The 20,786-nt window shown below is 45.3% G+C and overlaps 1 pseudogene; it reads left to right on the forward strand.

The window, feature by feature from the left end:
• LOC111980055 (SH2 domain-containing protein 3C-like) overlaps positions 1-20,786 on the forward strand; it is a 141,543-nt pseudogene that overhangs the window by 22,211 nt on the left and 98,546 nt on the right.

The raw sequence follows: 20,786 nt of genomic DNA on the forward strand, positions 1-20,786 counted from the left end.
ATCCTCAAAATGTGGTTGATTTTTATTTTATTTGACAAGATCTACATACGTATATATATATAATATTATATATATTAAATGTACGGCCACCATTAAAGCTAATTAAGGAGGGAAATTATGCTTTTGCAGCCTGAATGGAGGATCTTTAAGTACAAGCCGATCCACACACATCAATCCTAGACATATAGTCCAGATATAGTTCCCACTACAGGTGCCTAGCTACAAACTGACAGTTGACTATCACCCCGGCCTGCCCCAAAACCTTGTTTTTTTTTTTTTGTTTTTGAGGATAGTTAAAAAAATTATATATATATTATTACAATTGCTGCATTCATCCCCCCTCCTCTCCCCTGTAAATACTATTCCCCAGGTCGTTGCCTGCAAATGAGTACGTTGTTCTCATCAACTTGATTTTTGGACAATTTAGGATGTTGCACACCACGTTCAAAAACACAACAAATTGTCTTCTATTAAGATGGTCATTTTCTTCTCCAGACGGCCTGCCATTAAAGCTAGTTAAGGAGGAAAATTACGCCTATGTGGCCTGAATGGAGGATGCTTTATGTATGAGCCGGTCCATGGGGGACACGAGTGTATTACCGGGAATGCACATACATTCTATCTAGACTATAGTGCAGATCTATCGCCCCATATTGGCTGCCTAGTCCTGCTTTGTCTGTGGAGCTGTGAGTGGTCTGGAACTTGTCCTCGTGTGCTTTCCCAGGCTACAGTCTACTCTACTTCCATTTCTGAGGCATGATCGGGCTGTGATTTAGCACATGGATTGTGTTACACAGGGTTGGTGTGTCTGTGTAGACCTGTGTCTGTTTGTGTGTGTGGGACCATTAGTTCAGCTCTGTGACCGTGGGAAGGGATTTAGTGTACAGCACCATGTTATGTATGGACACTTCAAAGAGATCACACTAATGCTCTTTAGTCTTTACTCTCGTTCTCTCTCTCTCTGTCTCTCTCTCTCTCTCTTTCTCTCTGTCTCGCACTCTCTGTCCCTGTCTCTGTCTCTCGCTCTCTCTGTCTCTGTCTGTCTCTGTCTCTGTCTCTGTCTCTGTCTCTGTCTCTCTCTCTCTGTTTCTCTCTCCACTTTTCCCTCTCCCTCTCTATCCACTGTGCATTTGCCTTATCAGTTATCACAGTAGGATTTAAGGATCCAATATAACTGTGTGTGTATGTCAGTCTGTGTTGGTGTGCGACCTCCGTGTGAGGGTGTGCACGTGGGTGCATGGCTGCGTGCGTGTGTGTTTGAATTGATCACTACATAGAACCAAGTCAAAACCTTTGAATAGCATTCATAGCCTGTGACTGTACTGGTCTGTTAGTGTGCCTGTTGTCTCCAACAAGCCTTCTCTCCCTAGTACCCCCCTGTTAATCCTAGTATTATATCCAGGCAGGATGATAACTCTACCCAGTACCCCGTGTTAATCCTAGTATTATATCCAGGCAGGATGATAACTCTGCACAGTACCCCCTGTTAATCCTAGTATTATATCCAGGCAGGATGATAACTCTGCCCAGTACCCCGTGTTAATCCTAGTATTATATCCAGGCAGGATGATAACTCCCCAGTACCAACTGTGTTAATCACCTAGTATGATATCCAGGAGGATGATAACTCACCCAGTACAACACCGTGTTAATCCTAAGTGATACTATCCAGCAGTACGATAACTGACCGTGTTAATCCTAGATATTATATCCAGGCAGGATGATACTGCTCCCCAGTACCAAAAAGCCTGTAATCCTAGTATTATTCAGGCAGGATGATAATCCCCAGTACCCCTGTTAATCCTAGTATTATATCCCAGCAGGATGATAACTCTCCCAGTTACCCCGTTTTAATCCTAGTATTATATCAGGCAGGATGATAACTCTGACCAGTACCCCTGTCGTGTTAACCCTAGTATAATCCAGGCAGGATGAATAACCCCAGTACCCCGTTTAATCCTAGTATTAATATCCAGGCAGGATGATAAACTCTCCAGCAGTACATGTTTAATCCCTAGTTTATATCCAGGCAGGATGATAATCTCCCAGTAATACCGCGTGTTAATCCTAGTATTATATCCAGGCAGGATGATAACTCTCCCCAGTCCCCGTGTTAATCCTAGTATTATATCCAGGCAGGATGATAACTCTCCCGTACCCCTGTAATCCTAGTATTAATATCCAGGCAGGATGATAACTCTCCCCAGTACCCGTGTTAATCCATAGTATATATCAGGAGGATGATAACTCTCCCAGTACACCGTGTTAATCTAGTATGATATCCACAGGCAGGATGATAACTCTCCCAGTACCCTGTTAATCCTAGTATGATATCCAGGCAGGATGATAACTCTACCCAGTACCCCCTGTTAATCCTAGTTTATATGGCAGGATGATAACTCTGCCCTTACCCTGTGTTAATCCTAGTTATATCAGGCAGGATGATAACTGCTCCCTGTACCCCGTGTAATCTTAGTATTATATCCAGGCAGGATGATACTCTCCCGTACCGTGTTAATCCTAGTATGATATCCAGGCAGGATGATAAACTCTGCCTGTACCCCTGTTAATCATAGTATTATATCCAGGCAGGATGATAACTCTGCCTGTATCTCCTGTTACCTAGTATTATATCCAGGCAGGATGATAAAAAATCCCTTTCTGAGGTAAACGCAGGGACAAGATGTCACGCCTGACCATAGTAAGCTGTTTTTTCTCTGTGTGGTTGGGGCGTGATAGTGTCTAGGGTGGGTCATCTAGGGTTGGTATGTCTATGTTGGCTGATATGGTTCCCAATCAGAGACAGCTGTTTATCGTTGTCTCTGATTGGGGATCATATTTAGGTAGTCATTTCCCTTTTGTGTTTGTGGGATCTTGACTATGTTTAGTTGCCTGTCTGCACTATTTTGTATAGCTCACGTTCTCGTTTGTGTTTATTGTTTTGTTTTGGAGAGTTTTCAGTTTATTAAAAATATGTGGAACTCTACTCAGCTGCGCCTTGGTCTCACTCATACAACGAACGTGACAGAAGATCCCACCAAAATAGGACCAAGCAGCGTGTAAGGAGGAGTGGACTTGGGAGGAGATCCTGGATGGAAAAGGACCCTGGGCGCAGGCTGGGGAGTATGCCGTCCTAAGGAGGAGATAGAGAGCAGAAGCAGAACGGCGACGATAACGAGGAGATAGCTCAACGGAGCAAGCACGAGAGGCAACCCCAAGAAATTTTTTTTGGGGGGGGGGGGGGGCACATGGAGCAAGTCGGGGGAGCCGAGGAGTGAACCAGAGCCAGTCAGGGAGTCGGATGAGGAGCTCGACGCAAGATTCCGGAGAGAGGTGCTGGCATTGAGAGCGCTGCAGAGCGGGCGTGCTGAGGTGCGTGTCATCAGCCCGGTGCCACCTGTACCGGTCCCACGCATCAGGTCTCCAGTGCGCCTTCACAGCCCAGTGCGTCCTGTGCTAGCTGCCCGCACTTGCCGGGCTGGAGTGAGCATCCAGTCAGGAACAGTTGTGCCAGCTCTGTGCTCTAGACCTCAATGCGCCTCCACAGTCCAGTACGTCCTGTGCCTCCTCTCCGCAATCGCCTGAGGTGCGTGTCATCAGCCCGGTGCCACCTGTACGGTCCACGCATCAGGTCTCCAGTGCGCCTCCACAGTCCAGTACGTCCTGTGCCTCTTCCCGCACTCGCCTGAGGTGCATGTCATCAGCCGGTGCACCTATACAGGTCACGCATCAGATTCCAGTGCGCCTCCACAGTCCAATACGTCCTGTGCCTCCTCTCGCACTCGCCCGGAGGTGCGTGTCATCAGCCCGGTGCCACCTATATACCGGTCCCACGCATGTGCGCCTCCACCGTCCAATACGTCTGTGCCTCTTCCCCGCACTCACCCTGAGGTGTGTGTCATCAGCCCGGTGCCACCTGTACCGGTCCCCACGCATCAGGCTCCAGTGGCGACCTCACAGTGCGAGCAGCTTCCGGCGACGGTTCCCAGTCCAGAGCTTCCGGCGACGGTTCCCAGTCCAGAGCTTCCGGCGACGGTTCCCAGTCCAGAGCTTCCGGCGACGGTTCCCAGTCCAGAGCTTCCGGCGACAGTTCCCAGTCCAGAGCTTCCGGCGACTGGTCAAAAAAAAGGAACTTTAGAAAAGACAGACGCAAGGGGAAACCCAATGATAGGCTTGACGAACAAAACAAACTGGCAACAGACAGAAAACACAGGTATAAAAACACAGCGGATAATGAGGGGAGATGGGAGACACCTGGTGGGGGGTGGAGACGAGCACAAAGAACAGGTGAAACAGATCAGGGTGTGACAGCATGTCTGTTTAGTGAGTCTGCCAGATCAGAAAAAGTAGTAATGACCAGGGATGTTCTCTTGATAAGTGTGTGAATTGGACCATTTTCCTGTCCTGTTAAGCATTCAAAATGTTACGAGTACTTTTGGGTGTCAGGGAAAATGTATGCAGTAAAAAGTACATGATTTTCTTTAGGAATGTAAGTGCAGTAAAAATATAAGTTGTCCAAAATATAAATAGTAAAGTAAGGAAAGATACACAAATAAAACTACTTAAGTAGTACTATAAAGTATTTTTATTTGAGTATTTTACACAACTGATCTTAACCATGGTAAACGGGTGGCCTAATTTTATTGGCTGTGCGTGAACAACCAACTTATCTACCACAGCAGTAGGACACTATTCGTTTTTATGTCTTTGTACATTTTGTTTTAGATAGAGAGTTAGAAGTGAAAGATAGAAGAGAGTAAATAGCAGTGGGCCAGATGTGAAACCATTCTATAGCTCTATGTGTTCACAGTAGGCAGCGGCTTAGACCACTAGACCACCCTAGGCTATAGTAGGAGACTTTATGAGATAGTAAGAGTGATTGATGACCCCTGAACCATAGACGAATCCCAGCTAGGACTGGGTCTATCTTAGTGTCTGTCTGGTATGCAGTGGCCAGTTTAGCATGGCAATCTTGGTGGGGCAAACTCAACAACAACAAAAATGTACATGCATGCCAGCAAAGCCACTACACAACACTAAACAATACATGAATTGCACTATAACAGTGGCAAACGGTGCCCACAAACTGTTAGGGCCTACATAAAGCTGTGCCAACAACAGAGCTTTCTTTTCAGCACCATGGAGTGAATCCTTACCTCTGCTACACCTGCATACCAGCAGAGCCTTGTCTGGCAGCGAAACAGTTCATTCAGCCTCATTTACTGCCTTTCAAAAAACATAGCTGGTATGGCTGATTTGCTTAAACAAATGGGATTTCTACTGACAATTGAGATGTACGACGAGTTGATAAGAGGCAATCCGTAATWTCGATTAAGACATTAATGAGGGAGCTAGGACGAACATAGTCAATATCACTATTGAAATGTACAGCGACAGAATTCATAATCCAGGCTGCATCACATCCGGCCGTGATTGGGAGTCCCACAGGGCGGTGCACAATTGGCCCAGCGTCGTCCGGGTAGGCCGTCATTGTAAATAATGATTTGTTCTTAACTGACTTTTCTAGTTAAATAAAGGTTAAATAAAATAAATAACATACAGTATTCTCCCTGTACACCAAGTCAGAACCGTAGGATAAATAAAGGAGGCATACAAGCAGACAATGAAAGCTCTTACAATATTCTATGATTACATTTCTCTAAAACAGGCTATAGGCTACATGTGCCAGAACAGTAGGCTAAGTTTTGAGGGAGAAAGGGACCAAATTATTAGGGTGAGGCACATGGACTACTAACAGCTTACTACACAACATACACTTAGTATTACTTTTTTAGCTATAGACCGTATACATATCTCCCAGGGGGCAGTAGGGATGACCAGGGATGTTCTCTTGATAAGTGTTTGAATTAGGCAATTTTCCTGTCCTGCTAAGCATTCAAAATGTAACGTGTACTTTTGGGTGTCAGGGAAAATGTACGGAGTAAAAAGTACATAATTGTCTTTAGGAATGTAGTGAAGTAAATGTAAAATTTGTCAAAAATATAAATAGTAAAGTACAGATACACAAAAAAACTACTACTTAAGTAGTACTTTCAAGTATTTTTACTTAAGTACTTTACACCACTGTAACTGTACCAGACAGGGGGAGACAAGGCAGACGGTGAAAAGATCGCCAGGTGGAACCCAAGCAGCAGTGCAGCAGGCAACGGGAGTAGGTGTCACACCCACTTGGGAGAAGCTTTTTTCGGGAGGCAGATTCATTGTAGAAAATCCCAGCTAACGTAGCTAGCAAGTCTCTATCCACCATTTTTTCCATGTGGAAAAGGAAGTTGTTAGCTAGCTATATCTCTTCAGTTTCGGCGAATGGTCCTTTACGACGTCCAAACGAAGTTGTCCTGTGGCTGTTGTATTTTGGAGATTTGCGAGGAGGATGTCTTCTGATGTGATCAATTAAAAAATATTGTTTTTTATTGAGGTAATTTACATTTGAAGTATCCCGGCTGCTTATCAGTTCAAAATAGAGATGAATCCAGTGGCTACTGTATTGTAATGACCTCTGCACAGAGGGAGGGGGCTTCAAAGGCCTCTGCATTTGGGTGGGGGAGGCTATGAAACTCTGCTGCCATAGTTGGGCTGAAGAGCTTTGACACCTCTCACTTCACACCTCAGTGCTAATTGAAGTTGCACAAGGATCTGTTCTGTCCTAGCAAGCTTGGTAGCCTTAACTTAGCATTCAGTCTTTATAAAGTAAAATATATCATTGTACTTGATTGATTCTTGGCTTTAAAAGTAGCTTCAGACTGAACATTACTCACTCTGCCCCTGAACAGGCAGTTAACCCACTGTTCCTAGGCCGTCATTGAAAATAAGAATTTGTTCTTAACTGACTTGCCTATTTAAATAAAGATAAAATAAACTCAGTTCCAGGTRGSATGGTGTTTTCAGGGTTCTTGTGCTTCTTTTGCTGGTCGTTGGTTTGCCAGTGCATTTGCTGMATAGACCTTGGAAATAAGAATCTAACCACACCTACCTACTGGCCTGATCCTTAACCACACCTACCTACTGGCCTGATCCAGTAGGTAGCAGTAGCATGTCATTTTGTCCAAAATCAGGTTGTAGGTTTGGAGTTTTGATTTGCAGGGAAGGTTATGTCGTGGTGGGTAGTATCCTGTATATGTCCAAGTTTATCTAACTCAAAATCTATCTTTTTGCCTATGATGTGGAATGTAGTCAAGCTCCACCGTGGGGCCTATATAAAATTCCCAGTCAAGATCCATGCCTCCACCACAAGGCCTATCAGATTCCCAGCCCTGCTCTGTTCTGTCATGGGACTCTTTGATCTTGTTTCACCGTGAACATGTGCAATGTAGCTCCGCCATAGGGCCTTTGCAATGTAATGTAATATGACTGACTGGGCATACAACTCCGCTGTGGGAACCAGGACATTTAAACTGTGTGTGTGTGTGTGTGTGTGTGTGTGTGTGTGTGTGTGTGTGTGTGTGTGTGTGTGTGTGTGTGTGAGTTTTTGGCTGTATGTGTGTGTGGACTGTGAGAAATAACAGGGTTTTGGAACTCTGTCCTCAGTGGGCATGTAATTACCCTCTCTGATGGGCAGGGTTATATGATCTAGCTGCGCTTTGGGGGCTACAGCTGCGTCGTGGGGCCTATAACGTATGTCTCCTCCCAGCTCCACCGTGGGGCCTTGACATTTGGTCTCTCTCTATGCAAAGTGTGAGTTATGTGGTAATGTTCTGGAGCCCTTGAGAATTGAGGGCTCATACTCCTCCTACACGATGAAYCCTGATATGTGATCTCTTATCCCCTGATGTAAAGCATGTTAAACACCCTGTAGCACTTCCATGGGGAATATGCTTATTGTATATAGCACAGTAAAGGGTTATCAGTCTACATTCTGCAATCATTGGACTAATAATATATTGATACAATTCTCTCTGTCCTCTTCAAAACAGCCACATGGACCCAACAGACAGCCAGGGTGAATATGTCAAGGTAAGACATATGTTTTTCTTATCCCTCGTGTCTGTCTATCTGTCTATGCTGGTTCTGCTAGTGTCAGTGGCCCTACTCAGAAGGCCCAGAAATTGCTTCAGCAGTCCACACAGCATCTGAGAAAAGGAAGGGATTGGGAGATAACAACCCATCTAAGCAGTGGTGACCAGTTAGTAAGAGCGGCAAGAAAAGAAAACGCGAAGCGGATWTAWCTTCTTTAAGAAAACAGGCCTGATGTTGGAAACAGACATCATTATGTTGTCATCCAAAGTCACATGTATTTATTTTCCAAGCTACAGTATATATATAATATATAATATATATAATATAGCACACAATATTTTACATGCAGCAGGTTTTTAGAGGACCAAAGAGTTTGGTCTGCTTTGTGTTTTCATTTCTGCCATGGAAAACACATTGCGATACTTGGTACCGTCCTAGCCCTCCCATTTAGTGTCTGTGTGAGTTGAATGTGTTGATATTTCTAGTGTGGTTATAGGGGACCAGGTAGGTGTGGTTCTGGACCAGGGCAGTAGGTAGGTGTGGTTGGGTTATAGGGGACCAGGCCAGTAGGTAGGTGTGGTTCTGGACCAGGGCAGTAGGTAGGTGTGGTTCTGGACCAGGGCAGTAGGTAGGTGTGGTTGGGTTATAGGGGACCAGTGTGTTGATCTGCTTTGGCTTTGTAGTGAGGTTTAAGGGGAGCTCTATTTAAGCTCCTGACTCCAGGGACTGTGTTTGTAATGTTAGACTCAGGGGTTTCACCGCTCTGCTCGCCTCTCTGCTCGGGTTCAATGGGTTGGATGGTGTTTGTGGAATACACACTTCAAACTCTCCAAATACTCTCTTGTTTTGTGTTGAATGTAGATTTAAATAAGTATCTACGCTGAAAGTGTTAAAGTGGCTTCACTAATCATAATATACGACTGTGTAGAATTCATTTTAGAACTGGATCATTTATACTGAAGGGTCTTTAATTTAAAAAAGCACTTTATTTATATTGGACTATCATTGTAATGTTGTCTTTGAAATGTAATTCTAGGTGATTATACCCCTGTGATTTTGCAGTTAGGCCCATTTCAGCAGTCTCTCTCAGCGTTTAGCCTAATTCATTCTGCCATTAAGGAAATTGAATCCAAAGCTAACAGCGCTGCTTCAGCACTTCTGGGTTCCAGGCCAGTAGGTAGGTGTCGTTCTGGACCAAGCCAGTAGGTAGGTGTGGTTAAGGACCAGGCCAGTAGGTAGGTAGGTGTGGTTAAGGACCAGGCCAGTAGGTAGGTAGGTGTGGTTAAGGACCAGGCCAGTAGGTAGGTAGGTGTGTGTTAAGACCAGGCCGTAGGTAGGTGGGTGTGTTTAAGGACCAGGCCAGTAGGTAGGTGGGTGTGGTTAAGGACCAGGCAGTAGGGTAGTGTGGTTAAGGACCAGGCCAGTAGGTTAGGTGTGGTTAAGGACCAGGCCAGTAGGTAGGTGGTGGGTTAAGGACAGGCCAGTAGGTAGGTGGGTGTGGTTAAGGACCAGGCCAGTAGGTAGGTGTGTGTTAAGGAAACAGGCCAGTAGTAGTGTGGTTAAGGACAGGCCAGAGGTAGGTGGTAAGGACCAGGCCAGTAGGTAGGTTGGTTCTGGATCAGGCCAGTAGTTAGGTGTGGTTCTGGATCAGGCCAGTAGGTAGGGAGGTTCTGGATCCAGGCTTGTAGGTAGGTGAGGTTCTGGATCAGGCTGTAGGTAGGTGTGGTTAAGGATCAGGCCAGTATGTTAGGTTGGTTAAGGATCAGGCCAAGTAGTAGGTGTTGGTCGTGACCAGGCCAGTAGGTAGGTTGGTTCTGGATCAGGCCATAGGTACTGTGGTTAAGGATCAGGCCAGTAGGTAGCTGTGGTCCCTAGGATGCAGGCCAGTAGAGTAGCTGTGGTTAAGGACCAGGCCAGTAGGTAGGTGTGGTTAAGGATCAGGCCAGTAGTAGTGTGGTTCTGGATCAGGCCAGTAGGTAGGTGTGGTTCTAGCCAGGCCAGTCGGTAGGTGTGGTTAAGGACCAGGCCGTAGGTAGGTGTGGTTAAGGACCAGGCCATAGTAGGTGTGCTTAGGATCAGGCCAGTTAGTGGGTGTGGTTAAGGAACCAGGCCAGTAGGTCGGTGGGTGTGGTTAAGGACCAGGCCAGTAGAGTGGGTGGTTAAGGATCAGGCCAGTTAGGGTAGGTGTGGCTAAGGACAGGCCAGTAGGTAGGTGTGGTTTGGACCAGGCCAGTAGGTAGGTGTGGTTCTGGATCAGGCCAGGTAGTAGGTGTGGTAAAGGATCAGGCCAGTAGGTAGTGTGGTTAAGGATAGCCAGTAGGTAGGTGGGTTCTGGATCAGGCCAGTAGGTAGGTTGGGATAGGCCATAAGGTACGTCGGATCAGGCAGTAGTGTAGGTGTGGTTAAGGACCAGGCCAGTAGGTAGGTGTGGTTAAGGACCAGGCCAGTAGGTGGTGTGGTTTGGACAGGCCAGTAGTAGCTGTGGTTCAGGATCAGGCCAGTAGGAGGTGTGGTTAAGGACCAGGCCAGTAGGTAGGTGTGGTTAAGGACCAAGGCCAGTAGGTAGCTGTGGTTGATCAGCCAGTAGGTAGCTGTGGTTCTGGATAGGCCAGTAGGTAGGTGAGGTTCTGGATCAGGCCAGTAGGTAGGTGTGGTTCGTGACCAGGCCAGTAGGTAGGTGATGGTTCGGACTCAGGCCAGTAGTAGGTGTGGTTAAGGACAGGCCAGTATGTAGTGTTGTTAAGGATCAGGCCAGTAGGTAGGTGTGGTTCGTGACCAGGCCAGTAGGTAGGGTGGGTTCGGACAGGCCAGTAGTGTAGGTGTGGTTAAGGATCAGGCCAGTAGGTAGTGTGGTTTGGATCAGCCAGTAGGTAGGTGTGGTAATCAGGCCAGTAGTAGGTGTGTAGATCAGGCCAGTAGGTAGGTGGGTTCTGGATCAGGCCATAGTTAGGTGAGGTTCAGGATCAGGCCAGTAGGTAGGTGTGGTTAAGGACCAGCCAGTAGGTAGGTGTGGTTAAGGACAGAGCCAGTAGGTAGGTGAGGTCTGGACTCAGGCCAGTAAGGTAGTGTGTAAGGATCAGGCAGTAGTAGGTGTTCTGTGACCAGGTCAGTAGGTAGCGTAGGTTTCAGGATCAGGCCAGTAGGTAGGTGTGGTTAAGGACCAGGCTAGTAGGTAGGTGTGGTTAAGGACCAGGCCAGTAGGTAGTGTGGTTAAGGACCAGGCCAGTAGGTAGGTGTGGTTCTGGATCAGGCAGTGGATGGGGGTAAGACCAGGCCAGTAGGTAGGTGTGTTAAGGACCAGGCCAGTAGGTTGGTGTGGTTAAGGACCAGGCCAGTAGTAGGTGTGGTTTGGATCAGGCCAGTAGGTAGGTTGGTTAGGACCAGGCCAGTAGGTAGGTGTGGTTAAGGACCAGGCCAGTAGGTAGTGTGGTTAAGATCAGGCCAGTAGGTAGGTGTGGTTAAGGACAGGCCAGTAGGTAGGTGTGGTTAGGACCAGGCCAGTAGGTAGGTGGTGGTTCTGGATCAGGCCAGTAGGTAGTGTGGTTAAGGACAGGCCAGTAGGTAGTGTGGTTGGCCAGGCCAGTAGGTAGGTGTGGTTCTGGATCAGGCCAGTAGGTAGGTGTGGTCTGGATCAGGCCAAGTAGTTAGGTGTGGTTAGGATTGCATGGCCAGAGGTAGGTGTGTTCAAGGACAGGCCAGTAGGTAGGTGTGGTTCTGGATCAGGCCAGTAGGTAGCTGTGGTTAAGGATCAGGCCAGTAGTAGCTGTGGTTCTGGATCAGGACAGTAGGTAGGTGTGGTTAAGACCAGACTGTAGAAGTTGTAAGGACCAGGCCAGTAGGTAGTGTGTTAAGGCCAGCAGTAGGTAGCGTGGTTAAGGACCAGGCCAGTAGGTAGGTGAGGTTAGACCAGGCCAGTAGTAGGTGAGGATAGGACCAGGCCAGTAGTAGGTGTGGTTCTGGATCAGCCAGTAGGTAGGTGAGGTTAGGACCAGGCCGAGTAGGTAGGTGTGGTTAAGGACCAGGCCAAGTAGGTAGGTGTGGTTAAGGATCAGGCCAGTAGGAGGTGTGGTTAAGGATCAGGCCAGTAGGTAGCTGTGGTTAAGGATCAGGCCAGTAGGTACTGTGGTTCTGACCAGGACAGTAGTAGGTGTGGTTAAGGACCAGAACATTAGGTAGGTGTGGTTAAGGACCAGGCCAGTAGGTAGGCTGTGTTTAAGGACCAGGCCAGTAGGTAGCTGTGGTTAAGGACCAGGCCAGTAGGTAGGTTGGGTCAGGAACCAGGCCAGTAGATAGGTGGGATCAGGACAGGCCATAGGTAGGTGTGGTTTGATCAGGCCAGTAGGTAGGTGAGGTTTGACCAGGCCAGTAGGTAGGTGAGTTCAGGATCAGGCCAGTAGGTAGCTGAGGTTCTTGGATCAGGCCAGTAGGTAGGTGAGGTTAAGGATCAGGCCCAGTAGGTAGCTGGGTTCTAAGTGATCAGGCCAGTAGGTAGGTGGAGTTAAGGACCGAGGCCAATAGTAGGTGAGGTTCAAGGATCAGGCAGTAATTATAGGTGCGGTTTGGATCGGCCAGTATGTAGGTGAGGTTCGGATCAGGCCAGTAGGTAGCTGTGGTGTACTGGAATCAGGCCAGTAGGTAGGTGAGGATTAAGACCAGGCCCATAGGTAGCTGTGGTTCTGGACAGGGCAGTAGGTAGGTGAGGTTCAAGATCAAGCCTAGTAGAGGTGGTTCAGGAAGGCCAGTAGTAGGTGAGGTTAAGGACCAGGCCAGTAGGTAGGTGAGGTTCAGAGATCAGGTCAGTAGGTAGGTTGGTAAGGACCAGGCCAGTAGGTAGTGTGAGGTTCAGACCAGGCCAGTAGGTTAGTGAGGTCAGGATCAGGCCAAATAGGTAGCTGTGTTCTGGATCAGGCCACTGGTAGGTGAGATTCAGGATCAGGCCAAGTAGGTAGCTGTGGTTCTGAATCAGGACCAGTAGGTAGCTTGTGGTTCAGGATCAGGCCATTAGTTGTGATTCAGGATCAGGCCAGAGGTAGCTGGTAACTGATCTAGGCCAATAGGTAGCTGAGGTTCTGGATCAGGCCAGTAGGTAGCTGAGGTTCTGGATCAGGCCAGTAGGTAGGCTTGAGAATTCTGGATCAGTCAGTAGGTAGCTGTGGTTCTCGATCAGGCCGTAGTAGGTGAGTTACGAGGATCAGCCTATTAATGGTGTGATTCAGGATTAGGCCAGTAGGTTGTGGGGGTGTACACCTGGTTTCTGGGTTCTAACCACAGTAAGAGGTTAGAGGGAGAATGTGACCCTGATGTTGTGACACACACACACACAACACACACACACCACACACACACACACACACACACACACACACACACAACACACACACACACACACACACACACAACACACCACACTAAACTTAACTTAACTCCGACCCCTAACCCCTTACCCTGATAAAGCCCTAACCCCTACCCCTAAGCTTAAAATAGCCTTTGCTCATGGGTTCCAGATGGTTCCAGTTCCAAACTCCATAGTTTCCTTTAGTCTTACTGCTGGTGATAAGCCTGCCTGCACTGTTCTTTCTGTCTTTCTGTCTCTCGGTATCTAGGCAAGGAGCATATTCCTGCTTCACAGATTGAATTAGCCCTGCGTCTCCATTTTATTGTATTTTTATTTAACCAGAGGTAGGCCAGTTGGAGAACAAGTTCTTTATTTAACCAGGTAGGCCAGTTGAGAACAAGAGTTCTTTATTACCAGGTAGGGCCAGTTGAGAACAAGTCTTTATTTAACCAGTAGGCCAGTTGAGACCAAGTTCTTTATTTAACCAGGTAGGCCAGTTGAGAACAAGTTCTTTATTTAACCAGGTAGGCCAGTTGAGAACAAGTTTTCTTATTTAACCAGGTAGGCCAGTTGAGAACAAGTTCTTTATTTAACCAGGTAGGCCAGTTGAGAACAAGTTCTTTATTTAACCAGGTAGGCCAGTTGAGAACAAGTTCTTTATTTAACCAGTAGGCTAGTTGAGAACAAGTTCTTTATTTAACCAGGTAGCAGTTGAGAACAAGTTCTTTATTTACCCAGGTAGGCTGTTGAGAACAAGTTCTATATTAACCGGGTAGGCTAGTTGAGAACGAGTTCTTTATTTAACCAGGTGGCCAAGTGAGAACAATTCTATATTTAACCAGGTAGGCAGTTGAGAACAAGTTCTTTATTTAACCAGGTAGGCTAGTTGAGAACAAGTTCTTTATTAACCAGGGAGACTAGTTGAGAAACAAGTTGCTATATTTAACCAGGTAGGCCAGTTGAGAACAAGTTTTTATTTAACTAGGTAGGGCTAGCTGAGAACAATTCTTTATTTAACCTAGGTAGGCTAGCTGAGAACAAGTTCTTTATTTAACCAGGTAGGCCAGTTGAAAACAAGTTCTTTATTTAACCAGGTAGGCAAGTGAGAACAAGTTCTTTATTTAACCAGGTAGGCCTAGTTGAGAACAAGTTCTTTATTTAACCAGGTAGGCCATGTTGGAAAAGTTCTTATTTAACCAGGTAGGCTAGTTGGGAACAAGTTCTTTATTTAACCAGGTAGGCCAGTTGAGAACAAGTTCTTTATTTAACAAGGTAGGCTAGTTGAGAACAAGTTCTAATATTAACCAGGTAGGCCAGTTGAGAATAGGTCCTATATTTAACCAGGTAGGCAGTTGAGAAACAAGTTCTTTATTTAACCAGGTAGGCCAGTTTGAGAACACGTTCTTTATTTACCAGGTAGGCCAAGTTGAAAGAAAAGTTTTTATTTAACCGGGTAGGCCTAGTTGAGAACAAGTTCTTTATTTAACCGGGAGGCTAGTTGAGAACACGTTCTTTATTAACCGGGTAGGCAGTTTGAAACACGTTCTTTTATTTAACCAGGTAGGCCAAGTTTGAGAACAAGTTCTTTATTTAACCAGGTAGGCTAGTTGAGAACAAGTTCTTTATTTAACCAGGTAGGCCAGTTGAGAACAAGTTCTCATTTACAACTGCAACCTGGCAGTGTGACAAAAACAACAATACAGAGMTATTGATCTGAGGGAGTTTAAATTGACTGGGCTGGACTTGCTAACATGCCTCTTATAGTATTAGGTTTCCTCCACTTACCACACTGCTACTGTACACTACACAGTACTGAGCCAGGAAGAACAGACTGAGCCCAGTGAAGAACAGACTGAGCCCATTAAAAAATCCAAATACAAACACACCATTGTGAAGAAGGCTTGACAGTGCCTCTTTCCCCTCAGATGGTGTGAAAAGAAGGCCCGGAAAATCGTTAGACCCCAACCACCCAAGTCATAGACTATTTTCTCTACTGCCGTACGGCAAGAGGTACCAGTGCATCAAGTCTGACACCAACAGGCTCTTGTACAGCTTCTATCCCCAAGCAATACGACTGATAAATAGCTCACAAAATAGCTACACTGACTGAGTTTACCTTGTATCTTTATTGACCTTTATTTCAATATTTGCTCTGTCTCTTTGCACACTCACAGGGTCCTACACACAATCACACACACTGTCACTTGCACACTCGCACACACAAACAGTCACTCCATCATTTGCTCACTCACACATAATATGCACATACAATTATACTGACTCTACACACCCACTCACATACAATCATCATCTACTGTACACTGCTGCTACTCTGTTTATCTTACATCCTGTTGCCTAGTTACCTTACCCCTATACAAGTCGGAAGTTTACGTACACCTTAGCCTAATACATTTAAACTCAGTTTTTCACAATTCCTGACATTTAATCCTAGTAAAAGTTCCCTGTCTTAGGTCAGTTAGGATCACCACTTTATTTTAAGAATGTGAAATGTCAAAATAATAGTAGAGAGAATGATTTATTTCAGCTTTTATTTCTTTCATCACATTCCCAGTGGGTCAGAAGTTTACATACACTCAATAAGTATTTGGTAGCATTGCTTTTAAATTGTTTAACTTGGGTCAAATGTTTTAGGTAGCCTTCCACAAGCTTCCCACAATAAGTTTGGTGAATTTTGGCCGATTTCTCCTGACTGAGCTGGTGTAACTGAGTCAGGTTTGTAGGCCTCCTTGCTCGCACACGCTTTTTCAGTTCTGCCCACACATTTTCTATAGGATTGAGGTCAGGGCATTGTGATGGCCACTCCAATACCTTGACTTTGTTGTCCTTAAGCCATTTTGCCACACCTTTGGAAGTATGCTTGGGGTCATTGTCCACTTGGAAGACCCATTTGCGACCAAGCTTTAACTTCCTGACTGATGTCTTGAGATGTTGCTTCAATGTATCCACATAATTTTCCCGCCTTGTGATGCCATCTATTTTGTGAAGTGCACCAGTCCCTCCTGCAGCAAAGCACCCCCACAACATGATGCTGCCACACCCATGCTTCACAGTTGGGACGGTGTTCTTTGGCTTGCAAWCCTCCCCCTTTTTCCTCCAACCATGACGATGGTCATTATGGCCGACAGTTCTATTTTTGTTTCATCAGACCAGAGGATATTTCTCCAAAAAGTACGATATTTGTCCCCATGTGCAGTTGCAAACCTTAGTCTGGCTTTTTTATGGCGGTTCTGGAGCAGTGGCTTGTTCATGGCTGAGCAGCCTTWCAGGTTATGTCAATATAGGACTCGTTTTACTGTTGATATAGATACTTTTGTACCTGTTTCCTCCAGCATCTTCACAAGGTCATTTTCTGTTGTTCTGGGATTGATTTGCACTTTTCGCACCAAATTGGACGTGTACCTGTGGATGTATTTCAAGGCCTACCTTCAAACTCAGTGCCTCTTTGATAGACATCATGGGAAAATCAAAAGAAATCAGCCAAGACCTCAGAAAATAAATTGTAGACCTCCACAAGTCGGTTCATCCTTGGGAGCAATTTTCAAATGCCTGACGGTACCAACGTTCATATGTACAAACAATAGTGGCAAGTATAAACACCATGGGACACGCAGCCGTCATACCACTCAGGAAGGAGACGCGTTCTGTTTCCTAGAGATGAACGTACTATGGTGCGCGAAAAGTGCAAATCAATCCCAGAACAACAGAAAATGACCTTGTGAAGATGCTGGAGGAAACAGGTACAAAAGTATCTATATCAACAGTAAAACGAGTCCTATATTGACATAACCTGTAAGGCTGCTCAGCCATGAACAAGCCACTGCTCCAGAACCGCCATAAAAAAGCCAGACTAAGGTTTGCAACTGCACATGGGGACAAATATCGTACTTTTTGGAGAAAATCCTTGGTCTGATGAAACAAAAATAGAACTGTCGGCCATAATGACCATCGTCATGGTTGGAGGAAAAAGGGGGAGGTTTGCAAGCCAAAGAACACCGTCCCAACTGTGAAGCATGGTGGGGCAGCATCATGTTGTGGGGGTGCTTTGCTGCAGGAGGGACTGGTGCACTTCACAAATAGATGGCATCACAAGGCGGGAAAATTATGTGGATACATTGAAGCAACATCTCAAGACATCAGTCAGGAAGTTAAAGCTTGGTCGCAAATGGTCTCCAAGTGGACAATGACCCCAAGCATACTTCCAAAGGTGTGGCAAAATGGCTTAAGGACAACAAGGTCAAGGTATTGGAGTGGCCATCACAATGCCCTGCCCTCAATCCTATAGAAAAATGTGTGGGCAGAACTGAAAAAGCGTGTGCGAGCAAGGAGGCCTACAAACCTGACTCAGTTACACCAGCTCAGTCAGGAGAAATCGGCCAAAATTCACCAACTTATTGTGGGAAGCTTGTGGAAGGCTACCTAAAACATTTGACCCAAGTTAAACAATTTAAAAGCAATGCTACCAAATACTTATTGAGTGTATGTAAACTTCTGACCCACTGGGAATGTGATGAAAGAAATAAAAGCTGAAATAAATCATTCTCTCTACTATTATTTTGACATCCATTCTTAAAATAAAGTGGTGATCCTAACTGACCTAAGACAGGGAACTTTTACTAGGATTAAATGTCAGGAATTGTGAAAAACTGAGTTTAAATGTATAGGGCTAAGGTGTACGTAAACTTCCGACTTGTATAGGGGTAAGGTAACTAGGCAACAGGATGTAAGATAACAGAGTAGCAGCAGTGTACAGTAGATGATGATGTATGTGAGTGGGTGTGTAGAGTCAGTATAATTGTATGTGCATATTATGTGTGAGTGAGCAAATGATGAGATGACTGTTTTGTGTGTGCGGTGTGCAAGTGACAGTGTTGTGATTGTGTGTAGGACCCTGTGAGTGTGCAAAGAGACAGAGCAAATATTGAAATAAAGGTCAATAAAGATACAAGGTAAACTCAGTCAGTGTAGCTATTTTGTGAGCTATTATCATCGTATTGCTTGGGGATAGAAGCTGTACAAGAGCCTGTTGGTGTCAGACTTGATGCACTGGTACCTCTTGCCGTACGCAGTAGAGAAAATAGTCTATGACTTGGGTGGTTGGGGTCTAACGATTTTCCGGGCCTTCTTTTCACAACCATCTGAGGGAAAAGGCACTGTCAAGCCTTCTTCACAATGGTGTGTTTGTATTTGGATTTTTTAATGGGCTCAGTCTGTTCTTCACTGGGCTCAGTCTGTTCTTCCTGGCTCAGTACTGTGTAGTGTACAGTAGCAGTGTGGTAAGTGGAGGAAACCTAATACTATAAGAGGCATGTTAGCAAGTCCAGCCCAGTCAATTTAAACTCCCTCAGATCAATACTCTGTATTGTTGTTTTTGTCACACTGCCAGGTTGCAGTTGTAAATGAGAACTTGTTCTCAACTGGCCCTACCTGGTTAAATAAAAGAACTTGTTCTCACTAGCCTACTCTGGTTAAATAAAGAACTTGTCCGAATACCTGAAGATCTCAACTGCCTCTCCTGGTTAAATAAAGAAGTTGTTCTCAACTGCCTACTGGAATAAAGAACTGTTCTCAAGCTGCACCTGGTTAAATAAAACTGTTCTCACTGTACCGTTAAATAAAAACGTTCTCACCAGCCTACCGGTTAAACTAAAGAACTGTTCCAAACCCGCGGTAAATAAAAACGTTGTCTCAACTGCCTACCTGGTTAAATAAAGAACTGTTCTCATGGCCTACCCGTTAATAAAGACTTGTCTCACTAGCCTACCGTGAATAAAGGACTCGTCCTCAACTGGCCTACCTGGTAAATAAAGAACTTGTTATCAACTGCCACGCTGTAAAAAAGAACGTCTCAACTGCGCCTACCTGTTAAATAAAGAACTTGTCTCAACGGCCTATCCTGGTTAAATATAGACCTTGTCTCACTTGGCCTACCTGGTTAAATAAGCACTTGTTCTCCACTACCTACCTGGTAAATAAAGAACTTGTTCTCAACGGCTACCTGTGTACAATAAAGAACTTGTTCCTCAATAGCCTACCTGTTAAATAAACGAACTTGTTCTCAACTGGCCTACCTGGTTAAAGTAAAGAACTTGTTCCAACTAGCCTACCTGGTTAAATAAAGAACTTGTTCGCAACTGGCCTAACCTGGTTAAATAGAACTTGTTCTCTAACTGGCTAAGTCCTGGTTAAATAAGAACTTGTTCTCCTATACCTACCTGGTTAAATATAAGAACTTGTTTCAATGCCTAGGCCTGGTTAAATAAAAACTTGTTCTCAACTGGCCTACCTGGTTAAATAAAGAACTGTTCTCAACAGCCCTACCGGTTGAAAAGAAACTTGTTCTCAACTGGCCTACCTGGTTAAATAAAGAACTTGTTTCTCAATCTGGCCTACTGGTTAAATAAAGAACTTGTTCTCAGCTAGCCCTAGCTAGGTTAAATAAAGAACTTGTTCTCAACTGGCCTACCTGGTTAAATAAGCACTTGTCTCAACTTCTCTACCCTGGTTAAATAAAGAACCTGTTCTCAACTAGCCTACCTGTTAAATAGAACTTGTTTCAACTGGCCTACCTGGTTAAATAAAGAATCGTTCTCATAGCCTGCCCGGTTAAGATATAGAACTTGTTCTCAAACGGGGCTCTACCTGGTAAATAAAGAACTTGTTCTCAACTGGCCTACCTGGTTAAATAAAGAACTTGTTCTCAACTGCCTACCTAATAGGATTCCGAATCAAGGAATAAAGAACTTGTTCCGTCAACTGGCCTACCTGGTTTAATAAGAAACTTGTTCCGAACTGGCCTACTGCAGTTAAATAAAGACTTAGTTCTCAACGTGGCCTACATCGATCTGGTTAAATAAAAGAACTGGTCTCAACTGACCTACTGGTTAAATAAAGACTTGTTCACAACTGGCCTACTAACTAACGGTAAAATAAAGAACTACTGTTCTCGAAACACTGGCCTACGCTGATTAAATAGAACTTGCTTCCTCCAACTGGCTAACCACTTGTTAATAAAAATACAATAAAATGGAGACGCAGGGCAATTCCAATCTGTGAAGGCAGGGATGATGCTTCCTTGCCTAGATACGAAGACAGAGATAGACAGATGAAGGAACAGAAAGACAGTGCAGGCAGGACTTATTCACCTAGCAGTTAAGACTAAAGGGAACTAGGACTGGTTGGAACTGGAACCATCTCGGAACCCATGACAAAGGCTAATTTTAAAGCTTAGGGGTAGGGTTAGGGGTTGCTATCAGTAGCGTAAGGGGTTAGGGGTCGGAGTTAAGTTAAAGTGTTAGTGTGTGTGTGTTGTGTGTGTGTGTGTGGTGTGTGTGTTGTGTGTGTGGTGTGTGTGTGTGGTGCTCGTGTGTGTGTGGTGATGTGTGTGTGTGTGTTTGTGTGTGTGTGGTGTGACTTCCACTCTTCTCGAACAACAACCAACAGGAGGAAGGGAGGGGAT

Source organism: Salvelinus sp. IW2-2015, linkage group LG20 (assembly GCF_002910315.2).
Source record: "Salvelinus sp. IW2-2015 linkage group LG20, ASM291031v2, whole genome shotgun sequence".
Classification (NCBI taxonomy): domain Eukaryota; kingdom Metazoa; phylum Chordata; class Actinopteri; order Salmoniformes; family Salmonidae; genus Salvelinus; species Salvelinus sp. IW2-2015.